Raw genomic sequence first — 18,965 nt, forward strand, 5'->3', positions numbered from 1 at the left:
CAACTGAATCAAACATATTACATAGAAAACATAATAAAGAAAATACTCAGAAGTACACAAGACTATCAGCGTAACCCCTTGCACCATCAAAGGTGCAAGTGCTAGTTCTAAGTGCTCAAAATATAGTGATCGTATATGTAATGTAGGACAAGTTTAAATCACTATGAGAAACATTTTATGTCATTTGATGATAGGATAATATTTTAACAATAATTTAATTATCAAATATTATTTATTTATAATAAGTCTAGAGGATAGTCTTGAATTTGAACAGTTTGAGTTGGTTATTTTAATGGATTATAATTATAAAAAAATTGAGGCTAGATAGCCTTCTTAAGATTTTGCAAAATGGTTCAAATTATTTTTTATTTATTTGTGAAAATAGTTTTGACTTTTTAAAAATGGTATATTTTCTATGATGGATATATTTATAACCAATGCTAAAATTAATCATCTTGGTAAGAGGACCTAATTTATAACACAAACATTTAAATTGATAGATTTTTTTTTCTTGATATTGTAAATTTGAAGTTTTCAATGAAAATATTTAGATTTTAAATTGAAAAATATTTCTTTATATCAAAAAAAAATGTAATATTTAGCCTTTATAAAAAAAATGAAAACATTTTTCTTTATCTTGTGCATGGTATTCAAAATCATTCACATCAATTAAAACTCTAAAATGTTGCTCTTCTTATTCATTAACCAACCAAAAGGAGTATCATTTTTTTTTTCTTTTTTAACACACTTGAGTTAGTAGTTTAACATTTAATAAACTTATTACTTTGATAATAATGATATTAAAATTCTAGTTTGTCAAGAAAAATAATAATTAAATTGATGATCTATTTTTTAAATTATTAAGGAATGTTTGGTAAGATAACATTCCTAATATTAAACCTTTATACATACTCTTTCTGATATCAAAAAATAACACATAACATATATTTATGATGTAATATGAAAATTAAAAATCAATTAACTTGCTCGTGTGTAAAGACAAGAACATACAACACAATTGTAAAGTGTGAAATTAACACATAATAATAATTAATCTTAATAAATAATAATAAAATAAATAAATAATATTCTAAACTTCAGACTATTACTTTTAAAAAAACTCGTTCATGTGTACATAATATCCCTTTTTAAAGTGGTTCCAAAAAGGGTTCTTGGCATTTTACTCTTTTTGGAACGAGGATTTTGGAACCAAGTTCTTTGCATGTCCTCTCTTCTCAAAGTCTTCGTTTCATTGAACATTGATGCAGAAGAAGCAGAGTCAATGTCACAATAGTGCTCCTTGACTAAAATTCCAAATACAAACGACATCAATTCTCTATTTACTGAAAGCAGAATAGATTGGTCGGGGAACAAGATTTGCTTCGTCTCCGGGTTATACCTTTCAATACATTCCTTCACCAATTCTGGTGCATGCACAACCATGGAAAAACTAACAGCTTTGAGTAAACCACTTTCCTTCAACTTCTGTGTAATTTGGATGGAGAGGCACAATGTTTAATCTTTTGTGCAAATTACCAAGATCATAAAACTTCAAAGAAGTATCGAAAAAGTTACTTAGCTCACTTTCTAATCCAATCAAATGATCAGGCCCAACAACTCTAACTTCCATTAGCTTATAACTTTACATAGAGAAAATAATTGTTTTAGGAAAATAGCCATTCCAAAATGAGGGACCTCGTTTGGCAAAAAATCGATCATATAGATTCAAAAATAGGATTGTCGATGCCACACGAACGAAGTAACTCATAATTAACAACCATAATGGTCAGCTTTGTAGTAGATTTGGCAAATCAACGACTATTTGAACATAATCCGTGGCCATATGATTGATCATAAATCCAACCACCATAAAATTCACTTTAATCTCCTATAGTAGCGAGACTATTTCCTTTCCGAATCCTTTACTTAAGCTTATCAAGAACTACCCTCTTTACTTGAGAATTTGGAGAAAAGGCTTGTGCTTTAATCCATTAAGTGTGGGGAAAGAAGCTTTACCTCAATCTTTCGTAGACTTACCTTTGCCTTCGATTTCCTTAGATTCGGGGTTACAATGTGCGAACTACTCTTCTCGCGGCTTGAGTAGTTTATCTTCTTTCTTTCTGCATAAGGCATTTTTCCCTTACTTTCTAGCTTAGCTCAAAGAAGCCATGAAGAGGATTCTCTGACTTGAGCAGGTGAACACTTCATTTCCTTTGTAATGGGCTCTTCTTTGCAATTGACTCCATCAGAGGCATCTTTCTGGCATCTCCGTTGAATATCCTTATATTTAGCTTTTAGAATTGTTTACCTTCCTTGTCCTCTAAAAAAGAAGCTTTGAATATTTTCATTAGATGAAAAAGCATCATTGTGACCTTCGCTTTCCGAAGAGAGAAACACTTAGAAACACATTCCTTTGCTTTGGATACTTTTCCTTATATATCCTCCAAATGAATCGGATTTTAATCTTCGGAATCACACTAGTCACTTCTAGAGGGTGAGTAATTGAAAACATGAAGTTCTATTTCTTTGCACAGAAATGAACTTTGACTTTGGATCTTCGATCTGAAAGTTTCTTGACTTTATATCTTTTCTTCTCTTGGTCTTTTCACCATGAATTGATTGGATGTACACTTGTGGATGTCATTGTTTCTCGTTCTTCGAGGCCTCACTTAATGAAGGTCACCATAGATAAAAATAAGAAGAAAGGATTAGAATCCAGAGAAAACACTTGATTGAGGTGGAATTGAACTACAGAACCAACGAAGGACTTTCTTCTCATCAAGAACTCACTCAAACAAACAACCCTCCCAATCCTAGATCACACACAACCTTAATGGAGTGGAACAACAAGAATCTTGCATGGAGGCATAAGGGGGAAGTGGGGCAAGGAAAACCCAGGAGAACACAACAGGGAAGCCTTAGGATGATTGATGAGAAGAGAGTTGCCTAGGGCCTATTTATAAAACAACTTGAACGTAGTTGCATTGAAAACTCTTCAAGATAGAAGCTTACAAGAGATAGACTGAAAGTCTAACAACATTAATATATTTTTTTATCTTTTTAGTATCAAATTGTTAAAAGTACCAAACATATACAAAGTTGAAATTTACCAACCTAATCTACCTTGTGTTTTTTTTCTTGAATAACCTCCAACTAGCAATTAACTAAAACTTTGAAATTTAATAGATTTTATTTTAATCATTTAAAAAAAAATAGTCTTTCATTTTAAATGTAATATTTAAAGAAGAAAAAAATCTTTATGGACTGGCCAGTTGTTTATATTGTATCAAGAAAATAATACTTCACAATCCTACAGAAACTTCAAAATGTCAAACTTATATATTATTCCTTTTTTTTTGGGGCAAAACATTATATTTATATTAATAATAACTGGTTCAAAATAGCTTCCGGAGAAAAGAACCAGAAAAGAAAAACTCCGATCATTGCCTGATACAAAAAAGATACAGAGGTACTTATATATTATTCTTATCATTATAATTTTTTTAATAAAATTTCTTCTATAACAGTGAAATTTGTTTACATCTCTCATTGATTAAAAATGTTTTTTTTAATGTCACATATTTAACTCATATCAACTAAATTTTACAATTTTAAAACAATCCAAAAGCATTGTTTAGAATTTATAGACAAATCAATGAAAAATACAAGGGTTTCAGAATAACAGTGAAATTTGTTTACATCTTTCATTGATTAAAAATGTTTTTTTTAATGTCACATATTTAACTCATATCAACTAAATTTTACAATTTTAAAACAATCCAAAAGCATTGTTTAGAATTTATAGACAAATCAATGAAAAATACAAGGGTTTCAGAATAACATTGATATAGATCTAACATAAATAAATCTAAATGCTACTTATTGAAACAAGCATTACAGTGTAGTGGAGGAGAGCTCGATCCACCGCGGGAAAAGTTCTACTAGAGAATGAAATTTTAGTTTCTATCTCTGTAAATTTCAATAGTTCAAGTGTTTATATTTATTAAGATCAATTGGTAAAAATTTGATGCTAAAATTAATTGCTAAATGCAACAGATCGGAGATCAATGGGACTAAAAATGGGATGAGATTTAGGATGAGCTGAACTGACAGCCAACTGACGTGTTAAGTTGGAGATTTCAGTTTTTAGCGGCACAGAAAGTGGATGCATGATAACCGAGGGCTGGGAAATTAGTCGACCGCTTAGCCAGCTCCATCAATCACAAAGGAAAGTCCACTACTCTAAACTTTGATCAATGTCCATCTGTCCATCTGGTTGTTTGGCACAAACAGTCTGTCTTCTCTTCCTTCCATATAATTTGTAGCCGCAGACATGATTCACCTGTGTCAGTAGTGAGCTATTTGGCTTTACCCGCCTCTACAGTCCAGTTGGTCTGTAGCATTACAACCGTCATCAGGATAATGCATAACACTTGTGCCGCCAGCATGCTAAGCCATAGACCCACAAATTCACATCTGTACACGAAACTAAAAACCAAGGCAATGGGCGGGAGCGCTGCCTAAGAGGACTTCGCACTCCGTTGTTTGCGGCCAGTTCGAGAACCCGCAGAGCCCCACTATCAACGGTGTTGTCGACACTAGCGACAGAATCTACTCATATTGTATAAACATTTTACCTCACACATGGCGTACTGTTATTATGAAACTCGTTGCTATGAAGCTGGAAACAGCAGCCAATGCTACTATGGTGGTCGTGCGGGCCTTGGTCGACCTATTTGAACCGAGCTGATTTCCACTCTCGTCGAAACTCCCACGCCCAAAGACGGCGGAAATATGTAAAGAAGCACCGTTGTCTGGATGAGAATCCCCATCGAGGTGACCATGGCTGTGGGTTTAAGAGCAATCCGCAGAGAAGAATCATGAATTAGTCCCATCACCACTTAAGTATATTGACGCATGATCATTCATTCTTAAACATCGCACACTAAAATTAAGCTTGAAAAGATAAGTTAACTTTGATTATTTAACACTTTTAACATAGGAATGAATTTTGTGTGTAATGTTTAAGCTGTCTGCCAACTCACAGCTTGAGATCACCAGCCTGATGAACGATGTCCACCCTTTCAGACATTCTCTCAACAGACTCCACAGGGAATCCTTGTAATGTCTTGATAGCCAATGTGAAGGAGAAGAGCTACATCTGCTGAGAATGTGAGCGGGATGAAGATTTTGCCATCACACCAAATGAATGTACTAGTGGTGGAGAGGGATCTCATTGTAAACATGGTCGCTATGTCAACACCCCACACAATAGAACCAGATACAACTATGTATCATATGGAATTTACACCACTACATACCACGTGGCAAAGATTAAAGAAAGTATTTGTCTGCCATTCTCGTGATGCTCTCGTTCTGCCCACACAACAGCAGAATCGACTCAATGTTTAACCACAACAAACCGATGGGCAGAGAGGCGCAGAGAAGGATGACAATTGTCTTCTGAAGGTAGTGGCCCAGATGAGGCCTACGGTTAGCTCCAAAAGACTGGCTGCAGACGGGTTCCATTCCCATAGCGAGGCCAGAGAATAGCGGGTTATGTTTGCAAAGCCTCCAGTAAGCGCGAGCTCTCCAAGGTAGCCGAGGCATTGCATGACTATCATGCCTCTCAAGCGAAGAAGCAGTCCCATGAGTACCACTGGCCCCGAGATTCTGCCAAGCCTCACCATCTCCTCTACAACCTGCACCAATTATAACTTGTCGATTAAAGGAAACCCAATCTACAATCTCTATAGCTGGCGAATGACAATCAACTGAATACAATTCGTAGGAAATTCTGGCCACCGATTAAGCTCGTCATAATAAGGCTGGGTCACGAGAGACTGAATGTGATTCTCCGCATTATGCGTATGCACATGAAATTTGTCTCCTTGCTACTCACAAGTACACATTCTTGTAAATTCAATGTAAATCAGGTTTACTTGTTAAAATTATACTTGAATACTTGTCCGAAGAGTACGCGAATAAATTAGAGTCCTATGTGGTGGAATAAGTAACTATTTAGACTTCCATACAGTTTTGAGAAGTTCTTTACAGGCCATCTGACTTGCAAAGTGACCGTTAAATGGCTTTCAACTACTCAGTACTAGTGAAGAGTAAGAACAAAAAAAGAGGCCACCGAGCTCGATAATGTGGATTCATTGTGCAGAGACAACTAACGACGGAGGTCTCCCAGAACAATACTTAGGCAGATGGGATTTCATTGTTTAAGTTGCGTCGTTATTAGTAATGTCTGTTTTTTCGATGTGACCATTTCTAGACGATCGAAATGGACGTAATCTCCTTTGCTTTCATCCCTGAAAACATGAACAGAAGAGACGAGCACAATCGTTTCTTCTGTTGCATAAACATGTCGTTATTGTTAACGTCTGTTTGAGCCTAGTGATCATTTTGTCCTAATTTGTTTCCAACCTATCGAACTTGAACGAAACAGACTAAAACGATTTGTTTCTTCTGCGGAGCGGTATGTCCTGCTGCCACTTATACCTGAGCTACAAGAAAACCTTCACAACTTAACTCCATACAAACAACAGCTTTTCCAAGAACCGTGTCACCTGATAAACCCGAGCATTCGACGTAGTTTGTTTTACGCCCTAGCGCAATTTGCTTTTGCGACAAGCAATTCATTTTCGGACGAAGTGAAGTACCATTTTCCGTTCCGTCAAAAAGAACATAAAGAGGGATACGCTGCGTTTATATATATATATATATATATATATATATATATATATATATATATATATTTAATTATAAATAAAGTGTTATATAGTTTAATTTTTAAATTAAAATTTTGATTACAATTTTAATATTTTGTTAAACAAAAATTAATTGATTGATTATTTTTTGTTGTTGGAAAAAATAATTTCTATTCTCGTAATAATGTTCTTTTTTTATGCATCATCTAACCAAACAACAAATAAGGTGTCATTGTTTCTCTCTCTCTCTCTCTCTCACACACTCATATTATAAAGAATACATTAAGATAATAATGTATCTCCTCAATCTCATATTTATTTATTGTTCAATTTAATTTTTTACTCTTTGTCATTAATTAAATACTATCATTGAAAAATACTTAAAAACTTGAAAATATATTTAAGTTACTAGTGAAGGTAGAATCACAAACAAACATCCAACCACATATTTTATACTTTCCTTGAGGAAGTCTTGTTTGATTAGATGATATATCTTCAAAATTTTCAATTGACCACCAACCACAAACTCGTGAAGCTCTATGAGAATATTTTGTCTGAGAGCAGATAACTCTTGCATATGTATGATCTCCCTATAAGTAAAAACTTGTGCCCCTTCTAGCAAGCCTTATATGAACTAGTCTAGGATGTCTTTGTAACTATGAAATGTTATTACTTGTAGAAATATTTTTCTCTCTTATTCATTTTGATTCTTTTTCTTTAGAACCATATAATGCTTTCAAAAATTATCATTCAATAGGTATAAAATAGAAGTTAGTTTAAGAAGACTGATTTCATTTTGGGCTGATTGATGTCTAGGGCATGAGCCCTTGTCCAACTCTCCATTTTATAAATTGCCTTTATGGAAGATTGTATAAATAGATTTGAAATTTTTATGGGAGATTATATTCATAATGGCATTTCAAAGGATTTATCAATGATTTGTAGTCATCTTTCTAATCTTCAATGCTTGCTCAACTTGGTTTGTATTTTGCATCATTCTCTAATGAATAAAATGGTTTGGACAATCTCTCCTTCTAGATGTTATCTAATTGCCTTGATTATCTCTCTTTTGTATCTTCCTCTTACTCCTTTTTGTGAAGGAATTATGAATTATAAGTTGGTCCCTAGAAGTAATACCTTTTCAAGATCTTTCTCCAAAATAAGGTCCTTACTTTGGACAATTTGTGTAAAATAAGTCTATCTCTTGTTAATAGGTGTTTCCCACATGTCTCAAGGATTTCAAGGATGCCTAGAATCTTCTTTTAAATTGTCCTTGTATGAGTGATGTTTGGTCTCATATCTAGGGTTTCTAGAGTGTAGATTTTATTTTTCCCCCTTCCTCAAGCTTTTAGTCCGATGGAATTATCCTTCTTTTAAAGCCTACATTCATTTCTTTTGGTCTCTCATTAAATTCCTCACTTTGCATGGAGTGTTTGGAAAGAAAACAATAATTGAGTATTCATAGAATCTCATCTTAATGATGATGTGGTTTCCCCTAAAATTTGTAGAGCCATTAAGGATTTTTATGTAATTTTGGGGTCTCTATTTCTAAGCCTAACACTAGAAGTTTATTGTTTGACTATGATTTATATGTTTCTCATAACTATAATATTTAATTATATATTTGAATTCCTATTAGGAAACTCAAATCTCATAGAGATAACATTGTTTGGAAACTCCATCCCCTTGTTTGTGTCAATATAAATTGTGATGGGGTGACTAAGGGAAATCTTGGTCTAGCTAGTTGGGAGGAAGTTTAAAGGGATGATAAGGGTGAGTTTATTTCAGCGGTGACAATCCTCTTGGAAAATCAAACTAATCATCTTACTGAAGTTGTTATTGCCTACCTTTTCTAATTGCAAAATTATTTGGATTGAAGGTGATTCAAATAATATAATTAAATCCCTTAAGAGATCTAGTAAATACTTATTTGGATGATTGAAAATTGGATAGAGAAAGCTATTTCTATTATTAAATTTTTTGAAAAATACTATATATCTCACATATCTCTAGAGATTTTTATGGTGTTGTTGACTTGCTTGTTAGCATTTGAGTGAGTTGGAATGGAAAGAGGTGAGTTATTTCTAGAGCTCATACAAAGGATTTGATTTCTTATGAAATGAAACTTTGTCAAACTATAGGATTCATTAATCATATTTTCATTTAATTATTTTATGAACTTTCTCCAAATATTTCACCATACTTTTGTGTGCATTAGTAATTATTATCCCTATATAATCATTTAGAGTGCTTTGATTTTCAACAATGAGAGGGGTTGGGTGGGGGGGGGGGGGGGGGGGGGGCGGGGGGGGGCGGGGGTTGCACTATTAAGGGGAATACATTTTTAATGGAGGTGACAAGAATTTAATAGAGTTGATTACTTGTGACGATGTCAAAAAGAACTACACTATCTAGAGAATTATTTATAACTGAGAGGTGTCTCCTTAAAACGTTTGAAAGGTTATGGCCCAATTTTTTCTAAAATATTTGTTCAAGGATACAAATATGGTTCTATAACTATGTTTGGCCAGAGATCTAACACTAGCAAAGCATGGGTCAGATTCCAGATCTTCAGAAAGAAAAGGCACTACCCAAAACTAATATGTCCAACTAATTGTCATCTATCATTTTCAAATTTATTAGAAGTGGGATATTTTTTTAATTTAACATGTTTAGTTTATATTCAAGTAGAAGCAAGGATTACCAATACTTCAATGCGACAAAATAAATCTAATATGTTAGCCAAATCGTATGCTCGAGCCTATGGGTTGCTACCATCCACAAGCTGACTAGATGTGTTTCAAGGTTTTCAAGACCTCTCTATTTCAAGTTTTTTTTGACTTTTTTTCTAGCAATTAAATTGATTTATTTTTCTTATCCATTTTTTTAAATTTTAAATTTTTGAGAAATCAATAACCATAATCCAATTATATATTTTTCCTTTTGGTCAATATAAGTCAGCATTAATAAATGTACACAAATTGTTATATATTTTTCAAACAACTAGGAGAACTTGAATATGTATCCCCTATTGTTGCCTTTGCTATTATATTTTTGGTTCTTTGTTGTTATAGATTGATCAACTATATCTCAAATTTCAAAAAACTAAGAGAAAAAATTGTAGCTTCCTCTACCAATTATAATTACCTATAAATCATGAATGCTATGATTCTTATTCACATAGGTAGAGGTTTAAGTTATTTTTGTCCATATTAGTCTAACCAATCCCCTAGGACTAAAGAAAAACTTAAACTGTAATAGATATTTTCCTCCTTCCTAAATTATCCATCCCACTAGCATTGCCTATGAGCATTTAAATACATGAGTTGGATTAATTCCATTTTCATATATTAATTTTCTAAATTGTCTTATGTTGAAATATAAGGATCTACTTGCTTCAAAAAATTAGATGAACTAGGAATGCAATTTTAGAAAATAAGTTAGAGATATATCTATTTCCCTCATAGTGCACTTTAACTTTTCATATAACTAACATTTATGATATTTTAAACTAGCATATTGAAAACTGTCAAGTTGCCTCTACAATTCTTTGGATTAAATATGTTTTCCTTTTCCTTTCACTATTCACCATTTGCTCCCAACTTTTGTGTTTGTCAATTGCATCTTAATCACCCATTAATCAAACATGAACCTTCCATTTGAATATCATTCTTATTGAAGGTAGGATAATTTGGTAAACATGACGCCAGATTGTTTATATCAGCTCCTAGTTACCCATCATCAAATTTATCAAGAAATCAAATATGTTGAAGGTATTTTTGTACTAGGAGTAAAATGCTCTTATAGATAGTGACATTCTAGATCTAAAAATTGAAAGTTGAAGGTCTTTTGACATTAATATGTTTTCAATAGGATTTTCTTTTGCAACTTTTATAATCCTTCTTTTCATACACTATTTACATGTATACAAATATTAAATTTGAGATTCATTTGATAACATGTAAAAATTTGCCTAAGGCAATAATTCAACACCAAGATCAAGAAGCTCAATAGATAGCATAAGAGAGACAAATAGTGATCAAAGGAGAATCTCAATAATGATCAAAATGATAATGGATATCAGATAAATACATCATATAATTGTCTTGTATATAAAGGCAATTGATATGTCTAAGAGTCACAAAAGAGATAAGCATAACAACTAAGCACATGTCCACCAAGAGTGGATTATCCTCCATTGTGCATGAATGTACATGTAACAATGAGAGGATAAGAATACAAAGGTTCATCTTGTAACGAGATGTAGTAGACAACATGTGCTCAATTGGAGTGCAAAATACCATGTTTTCTACATGGCAACTCACATGATTATGTAAACTCCTAGGTGTCTACATGACAACTAATCAAAATGCATTGTCCTAAGTAAACTTAAGTAAAGTGTAAATAGTAAATACTTATTTACACCAACACCCCCCCTTAAGTGCAACTTAGGGAAATGTATTTAAGCTCACAAAAGCAAGAGAATAATGCAAGGTGGGTCCTGGCTACTAGACCATGTTAGACACCCATGTACAAATTGTAAGTGCAAAAAAAAAAGATGCAATGCAATCTCTCATAAAGTGGAGAAAGAGGGAAAACCACATGGGAAAAACCCCCCTCCAAAAAGAGAGATAAGTACAATAAAAGAAAATGAGAGAGAAGACGACCTCATGTGAGGAAATGATCCCTCCCATAAGAAAGAAGAGAGAAGTCAAGTGACTCCCCTTACTGAAATATCACACACCCCCAAGAGATCACGTAAATTGATATACTTGACCTCAATGAAGGGTTTGGTGAAGATGTCTGCAACCTGCTCTGCTATAGGACAATACCTCTCACCTCAATGACTTGCTCATGTATCAGCTCTCTGATGTAGTGCATATGAACCTCAATTTGTTTGGTCTACTGATGTTGAACTAGATGTTTTGAGATCTCAATAGCACTCTGATTATCACAATGAATGATTGTAGACTGAACCCAAAATCCTTTAGGATATGTCGCAACCATAGAGCCTTTATAGCTATAGTAACAACCCCTCGATACTTAGCCTCAATCGAAGAAAGAGCAACAGTATTTTGCTTCTTACTCTGCCAACAAATAGGGTTGGAACCAAGATAAAACATGTAACCTAAAGTAGACTTGCGGGAATCAAGATCTCCTGCATAATCCAAGTCTGGGTATCCAACCAACTGAAGTCTAGTACCTGCTGCATAGTGTATCCCATGTGTATGTGTACCCTTTATGTAGTGCAAGATGTATTTGGTGGTCTTCTAATGAAGCTAATGTGGCTATTGCATGAAGCAAGAAACCATGCCAACTTCAAAAGCTATGTCAGGGTGTGTATTTGTCAAGTAAATGAGACTCCCAACCAATTGTTTGTACAATGTAGCATCAACAAGTGGAGTGGAACACTTTGCCTCTAACTTAACACCTAAAAGAAAGGGAGTCTGAGCAGGCTTACAATCATTCATGCGAAAGCAAGAAATTAATCAAGAGCATATTTGGGTTGAGAAAGTGTGATCCCAGCTGAAGATTATGTGATCTCAATACCAAGGAAATAATGAAGTAAACCCAAGTCTGTCATAGCAAATTTGTCCTGCAAAGAAGTCTTGACACTGGCAATGATGGATGAAGTACTTCCTATAATGATCAAGTCATCTACATAAAGTGTGAGTATCAAGTGTGAGTCATCCCTCCAAAGAATGTAGACATTTGAATTTGAATGACACCTGGTGAATCCTGCTAAGAGTAGGAAGGAATCCATCTTGGCATACCAAGCCCTAGGAGCCTGCTTAAGGCCATAGATAGACTTCCTCAACCTTAAAACCATAGTAGAATCTTGTATGAATCCCTAAGGTTGCTCCATATAGATCTCTTTAAGAAGATCCCCATTGAGGAAAGCACTCTTCACATCCATCAGATGTACAACCCAACCATGAGTTGCAACAAAAGCTAGTGTCAAATGAATGGAGTTCATCTTAGCTACCGATGCAAAGGTCTTAGTATAGTCAATACTAGGAACCTGTGAGAAACCTTTGGCTAAGTCTAGCCTTATACTTATCCACAGTTTCATTTTCTGCAAACTTGGTTCGATAGATCCACTTACACCGAACCAACTTTCTTCCCTTAGGAAGAGGAACTAAGTCCCAAGTGTTGTTTTTCATTAAAGAGTTATATTCTTCCTCCATGGCCTTGTCCCATTTAGGAACCCTTGATGCTTCCTTAAATGACTGTGGATCAGAAGCAATGGCAACATATGCATGTGGAAATTATTTGTGTTGTGCCCTTGTCCTCCTAGTATCTAAAGGATTCCCCACCAATGAACCTATTGAATCAAGTTTTTTTTGTGCCCAATGAGGTCTAGTGGAAGAAGAAGAAGGAATATCCTCAACTATTTGTGGACCCTATGAAGTTGATGTCTTGCGAGTCAAAGTTGAAGGAATATCATCTTCCAAGTCACTATCATCACTATCATCGCTTTCCATGAAGGAGGAAGGAGGAGTTGAAGGAGCCAAACTTGGACAAGTCTCTTCAAAGTGAACACTCCTTTGAAAGAAAATTTCATGTGTCTATGGATCCATGAGTTTGTATGCCTTAAGATGGTTAGGATATCCAACAAATATACAAGGTTTACTTTGAGGTTCCAATGCCTTCCTTTTTTGTGAAGGTATCCTTGCCCATGCTGGACAACCAAAAACTTTAAAGTGTTCACACTTGGTTTTCTTCCAAACCAAGCCTCAAAAGGTGTAATTCCATCCAAGGCCTTATGGGGACTTCTATTTTGGATGTAATTGGCACAACACATAGCTTTTGCCCAAGAAACTTGATCTAGAGATTTATGTTGTAGCATACAAGTTTCCTTAATGGTTATATTCTTCCTTTCAGCAACACCATTTTTTTATGGAGTGTACATTCAACTAAATATTGAAGATCAATACCTTCATGAGTACAAAATTCTATAAGCCTTGAGTTCACATACTCCCTTCCATTATCTATTCGAAGAATCTTGATGGCTTTCCTTGATTGCTTCTCAACTTGAGCTCTGGAGGTGATAAACTTATCAAACACTTCACACTTATGAGCAAGAAAGAGGACCCAAGTGTAGCATGAAAAGTCATCAATGAAGGTGAGAACATAGGGAGTCTTTCCAAATGATGCCACTGGAAATGGGCAGGCTACATCACTATGAACTAATTCAAGAACAACATTAGCTCTCTAAGACTTTCCCTTGTCAAACTTCTCTTCGGGATGCTTGTCTGCTTCACAACCTGTACATACACCCTTTGAATACTTGACTTGAGGTAGACCTATGACCATATCCTTGTTGCTAAGTTGTTGAAGGTAGTGGTAATTGAGATGTCCAAACCTCTCATGCCATCGTTTACTTTCTGAATTTGAGTGGGTCAACAAGGCAAGGGAAGTGGACTTAGACACAAAATGAGAAAAGAAATAAAGTCTTGTATCAAGATTAGCCTTTCCAATTTTCACCATAGAATCATCCTTTAGATTTTTCAGTACAATTGAATTAAGAAGGAACTCCACTTTGTTGCCACATCCATAGTGAGTTATTTGGTAGGTTGAAAGGAGGTTGGTGCTAAGGTTAGGAACATGAAGAACATCCTTGAAAACTCCATTGTCCAACTCAACATTCCCTTTTCCTTCAACTTCCACTTGTGTGTCATTTCCCACATAGATGTAAGGTACATGTGATGGTTCAAAAGAGGAAAAATGCTCCCTTGAAGCACCCATATGATGTGTAGCTTCTAAATCAAGAACCCATTCCTTAGAATTGTTTGTACTTGCTACCAAATCTTGTCCCTTACCTTTTTAAGTGGATGAGTATCCCTTATCCTTATAGGCATTTGGCACATCAATTTTATGTTTCCTCATTATGTTTAGCAACTCATCAATTTACTTATCCTTACACTCATGTTCATCATGACCATTCTTCTTACAATAGGCATAAGTTTTATTCTCCCTTTTGTTGAAGTTGTTCCCCTTTTTATTGTTTTTGGAAAAAGACTTGCCTTGTTGTGAGGAAGATTGTTGTGTGGAGGACAATTGATACGAGGAGGTAGATTGATGTATAGAGGAAGATTGTTTTGTGTCATCTTGTGGCTTAGCCTTCCACTGCTTTTGCTTCTTGTTGGAATTTTTACCACCTTGATTCTCTTTATTAGCTACCAAGGCTTTGGATTTGGAAGAGTAGGGAATTCCCATACTCACTAACTTTTCATGTTCTAAGACCAACATTCCTAAAAATGACTCGAATGAAGGCTTAGTGAAGGCACTTCCCATTGTTAACTTGTGAGTATTATAACTTGAAACAAAAGTCACATATTTGGGAGGAAGATGAGCCATCACATGTTTGATCAACTTTCCATCCTTGATGGGTTCACCACAATCCTTAAGTTGTGCCCAATACATGTCTACTTGGGTAAGATAATCTTTTATGGTGTCAAAATTCCTAGGATCCAATTTGAGAAGATTGTCCTCATTGGTGTAGGCCATATCTTCATCTACTATCTCATACAATGCTTCAAGTTTATTCCAAACTTCTATTGGATTGGTAATGTTCCTGATGTGATATTTGACAGGATCTGAGATATTCTTTAGCAAGGTTCCTAAGGCCATTTCTTATTTCAAGATGCCCAATCTTCTTTACAAGACTCATTAGCATCATCATCAGGTTTCTTTGTAGCACCAGTTACATAACATAGTAAATATTTTTCAACTAATGGTTCCTTTATCTTTTATTTCCAAGTAACATAATTATGTGGTGTCAACTTAGAAAAATAACCCATAATGTAAAAGAATGAGCACAATATCAAGGAGATAGAAGAACACAAGACACACCCCCCTTTTCACTCAATCAAATAACCCCCACCCAAAAAATGATGCTTGTGGTACTTTATATGTAGTGCATTTATAATTGGCCACTTGTCAAAATAGACAAAAGTGGACTACTGATTTTGATGGTTACAACAGAAAAGATGAAGTTATAGCAGACTCAAATACATAAGACACTAGATCTCTTAAGGATCTAAACAAGTAAAAGTGCTAAAATTGGTCAAAAATGACCAAACACTGAAAGTACAATATCTACTTATAGTTGCTCCATTTTGATACCAAATCTAGAAAGTAGATGAAAAAATATGCACTTTCAAAAAAAATGACACCTGAAAATGTCTTCGTATGAGCCCGAATGGAGCCTCTGAAGTTGCAAAATCCAGGATTGAACAAGTACAATCACCAAGATTTGCCCATTCTGCAAAATCTGTCCACCAAAACTAGAAAACAACTACACCACTGAAATATTTAGGAGATTCTACCCAAAATTTAAAACAATTGTGCCTGGTTTGGAGTTCGAATAAGTGACTTATGGCCCTACGAAGTCAGACTACCAAACTGAAAATCAATATGGTGAGGGGTCCAATTCTCAAATGCTTTTTGACATTAGAAAAAATGATCCTAAATTTGACGGTTTGGGTCCCGTCAAGGAAAAACAAAACAAGAGACCTATGACACTCCAATAAGCGTCAAATTTAATGGCTTTAGTAACTGCAAAAAATGCAAAGTTTTAATAAAAATGTTACCAACTACAAAAAATTGTCTTGACTAGATTAGATGTGAATGCTCCCTAGGATGAATTGGTGGTACAGACAAACAGGTGGAGCTTGTGCACGCCAAGCCAACATCACAGAGTATTCAGATTGTGATGCCAAAGATTTTAGATCTCAGATCTCAGAGGGTCGAATCTGTGTTGATCAGATTGGAGGGAATATCACATGAAGCTCAATGTCACCGTCCTCATCCTTAAATCATGTGAGTAGACTGGAAGACCACTTGCTTGAACCTTCTGCTATGTTGGATCTTGGAACCCGTGATGCAGAGAAGTGTGTATTGCGGGGTATGCCAATCAAAAAAATATTGTGACCAATGTGTGATCTATGAGCTCAGGGACTTGTGTGGATTTATTAATGCCTTTGAAGTCTGATATCACTATTATCGGATCTAGAGCTCGGGCTTACTTAGGCACCTCCAAGAATAAACAAAATCAAATCTATGATCTCCAAGCAACGCTTGGTGCTCATGGGTTTTGTTTGTCCTTTGCAGATCTCACCAAATGGAGCTCTTGTGTCACTTGAATGGAGAGACGTGATCGGTTCTCAATACAAAAGTGATCGGTTCTCAATACAAAAGCTTTGATGGAGCTCGAAGTGAAAGATGTCACTGCAGGGTGTTCTTAAAATTGCCCACGTTTGGATCTGTAGATGCCCGTGCTAGAGTTCGCTCTGTCTAAGAATACAGATTGTTGAAGTTGTTCATTGCCCAATGCAATGCCTTTGAGACATCAATATCATCACGTCCAATGCTCACAGAGATCAGGTCACTATCTTTGGAAGACCAAACTGTGAGTGGCCCATTCTAAGGAATGCATGGCAGGAGTACGATCTGTGTGGATCAGATCCACCAATGCTCGGTGCTGACTGACTACAACGTGAGGATCTCGGTGGGGCGAAACCAATTTGCATTAATATCGCCCAATGTTGAAAATAAATGCGAGAGTCTCCAGATGACACCTATGAATGTCAAATCATGCTTGGGTCGAAACACAGAAGGCCCGCATGACAATATGTTTGGTTTGAGAATGGGCAATGCAGTGAACAATGTTCCAATTTGGATCGAGTCGTAGCAAATGATGTTGAACTTTGCTTGCAGATTCTAACAAAGATGAAGAGCACTTATGCCAAAGTATTTTGCCATACTTTTTGTAGAATAAAATACCTTAAAAGGCTCTAAAATAACAGAGATTTGAAGATATGCACCAAATAATACCAAATTTCCAAATCTTCAAATAATGGAATATATGCATATTTGAGAAAAATAATTGGAAATAGATTTTTTAATTCAAAAAACCTCAAATCCGTACAGATGTAATCCTCCAAATTGGTAAATTGGGCCTTCAAGTCTAATTTGCAAAAAATAAATTGCTTCAATTTTGACTTTTACCTAAGATGGGCAAATTTATAGTCAAAATTTATGAAAATAGCCACCGGGATGCAATGGTGAGGTCAGATCTTGCTCAAGATGCTCCCAATAATTGCGGAGATCCTAGATCTAAATTGTGGCCCTCCAAGATAAAGCAAAATGAAGTTCTCTAATGGCTATGCAATGAAGCTAACTAGGCTTTGATACCATGCAAGAATTTGCTTAAGGCAATAATTCAATGGCAAGATCAAGAAGCTCAATAGATGGCACAAGAGGGACAAATAGTGATCAAATGAGAATCTCTATAATGATCAAAATAATAATGTATATCAGATGAATACATCATATAAGTGCCTCATATATAAAGGCAACTGATATGTCTAGGAGTCATAAAAGATATAAGCATAACACTAAGCACATGTCCACCAAGAGTGGACTATCTTCCATTGCGCATGAATGTACGTGCAACAATGAGAGGATAATAATACAAAGGTGTATCTCATAAAGAGATGCAGTAGACAACATGTGCTCAATTAAAGTGCAAAATACAATATTGTTTAATGAAAACTCATATGATTATGTAAACTCCTAAGTGTCTACATGACAACTAATATAAAAATGCATTATCCTAAGTAAACGTAAGTAAAGTGTAAATAGTAAATACTTATTTACACCAACAATGCCTTCTAGTGAATGTATCATTTTCCTACTTCTTAATAAGCTTGAGTTCTATTAATTATGAATACAAAATATTTCTTTTGTTACAAGGAATAAAATATAAGTCATGAAGTAGACATCTTTATTTTTATAACTAGTGTATTGTTTACTTCTTAAGTTAACCTCATTTTGAACCTAGGTAGCTGAATTCAAATTAAATTCATTTACAATACCATTTTAGTTGTGTGATTGGAATGCTACAATATCCTATGCAATCTTTAAAATATTGATTTAGAAGTAGAGTTTTTTCCTCTATTTCACTCTGTTTTTTTATTTGATAATTTTGGTATTCAAGGCTTCATAAAATATCATTGTTTGTTGGATTTAGTTTCTAATTTCTTTGCTCCCTTACCATTCAGTATTATAGTGAATTCAAGGCCGTATATATATTTTTCCCTTTTTGTAAGTGAAACTTGCTAATTTTACTCATTTCTATTTTTAGATTTATTTTTTGTTGTAATTTTTACATACTTTTATACACTTTTTTTGGAAAAGACATGTCCAATTAAGAAAATAACGTGCAAAAATACTTGTAGGGAA

At 34.7% G+C, this 18,965-nt stretch overlaps 1 pseudogene; it reads right to left on the reverse strand.

Moving 5' to 3' along the window:
• Window positions 1–4,253: 4,253 nt before the first annotated feature.
• On the reverse strand, window positions 4,254–6,648 carry LOC149569206 (protein DETOXIFICATION 48-like; annotated as a pseudogene).
• Window positions 6,649–18,965: the final 12,317 nt, after the last annotated feature.

This window comes from Cupressus sempervirens, chromosome 3, assembly GCF_028749045.1.
Source record: "Cupressus sempervirens isolate cs-2001-9-10 chromosome 3, ASM2874904v1, whole genome shotgun sequence".
In the NCBI taxonomy this organism is placed as follows: Eukaryota; Viridiplantae; Streptophyta; class Pinopsida; order Cupressales; family Cupressaceae; genus Cupressus; species Cupressus sempervirens.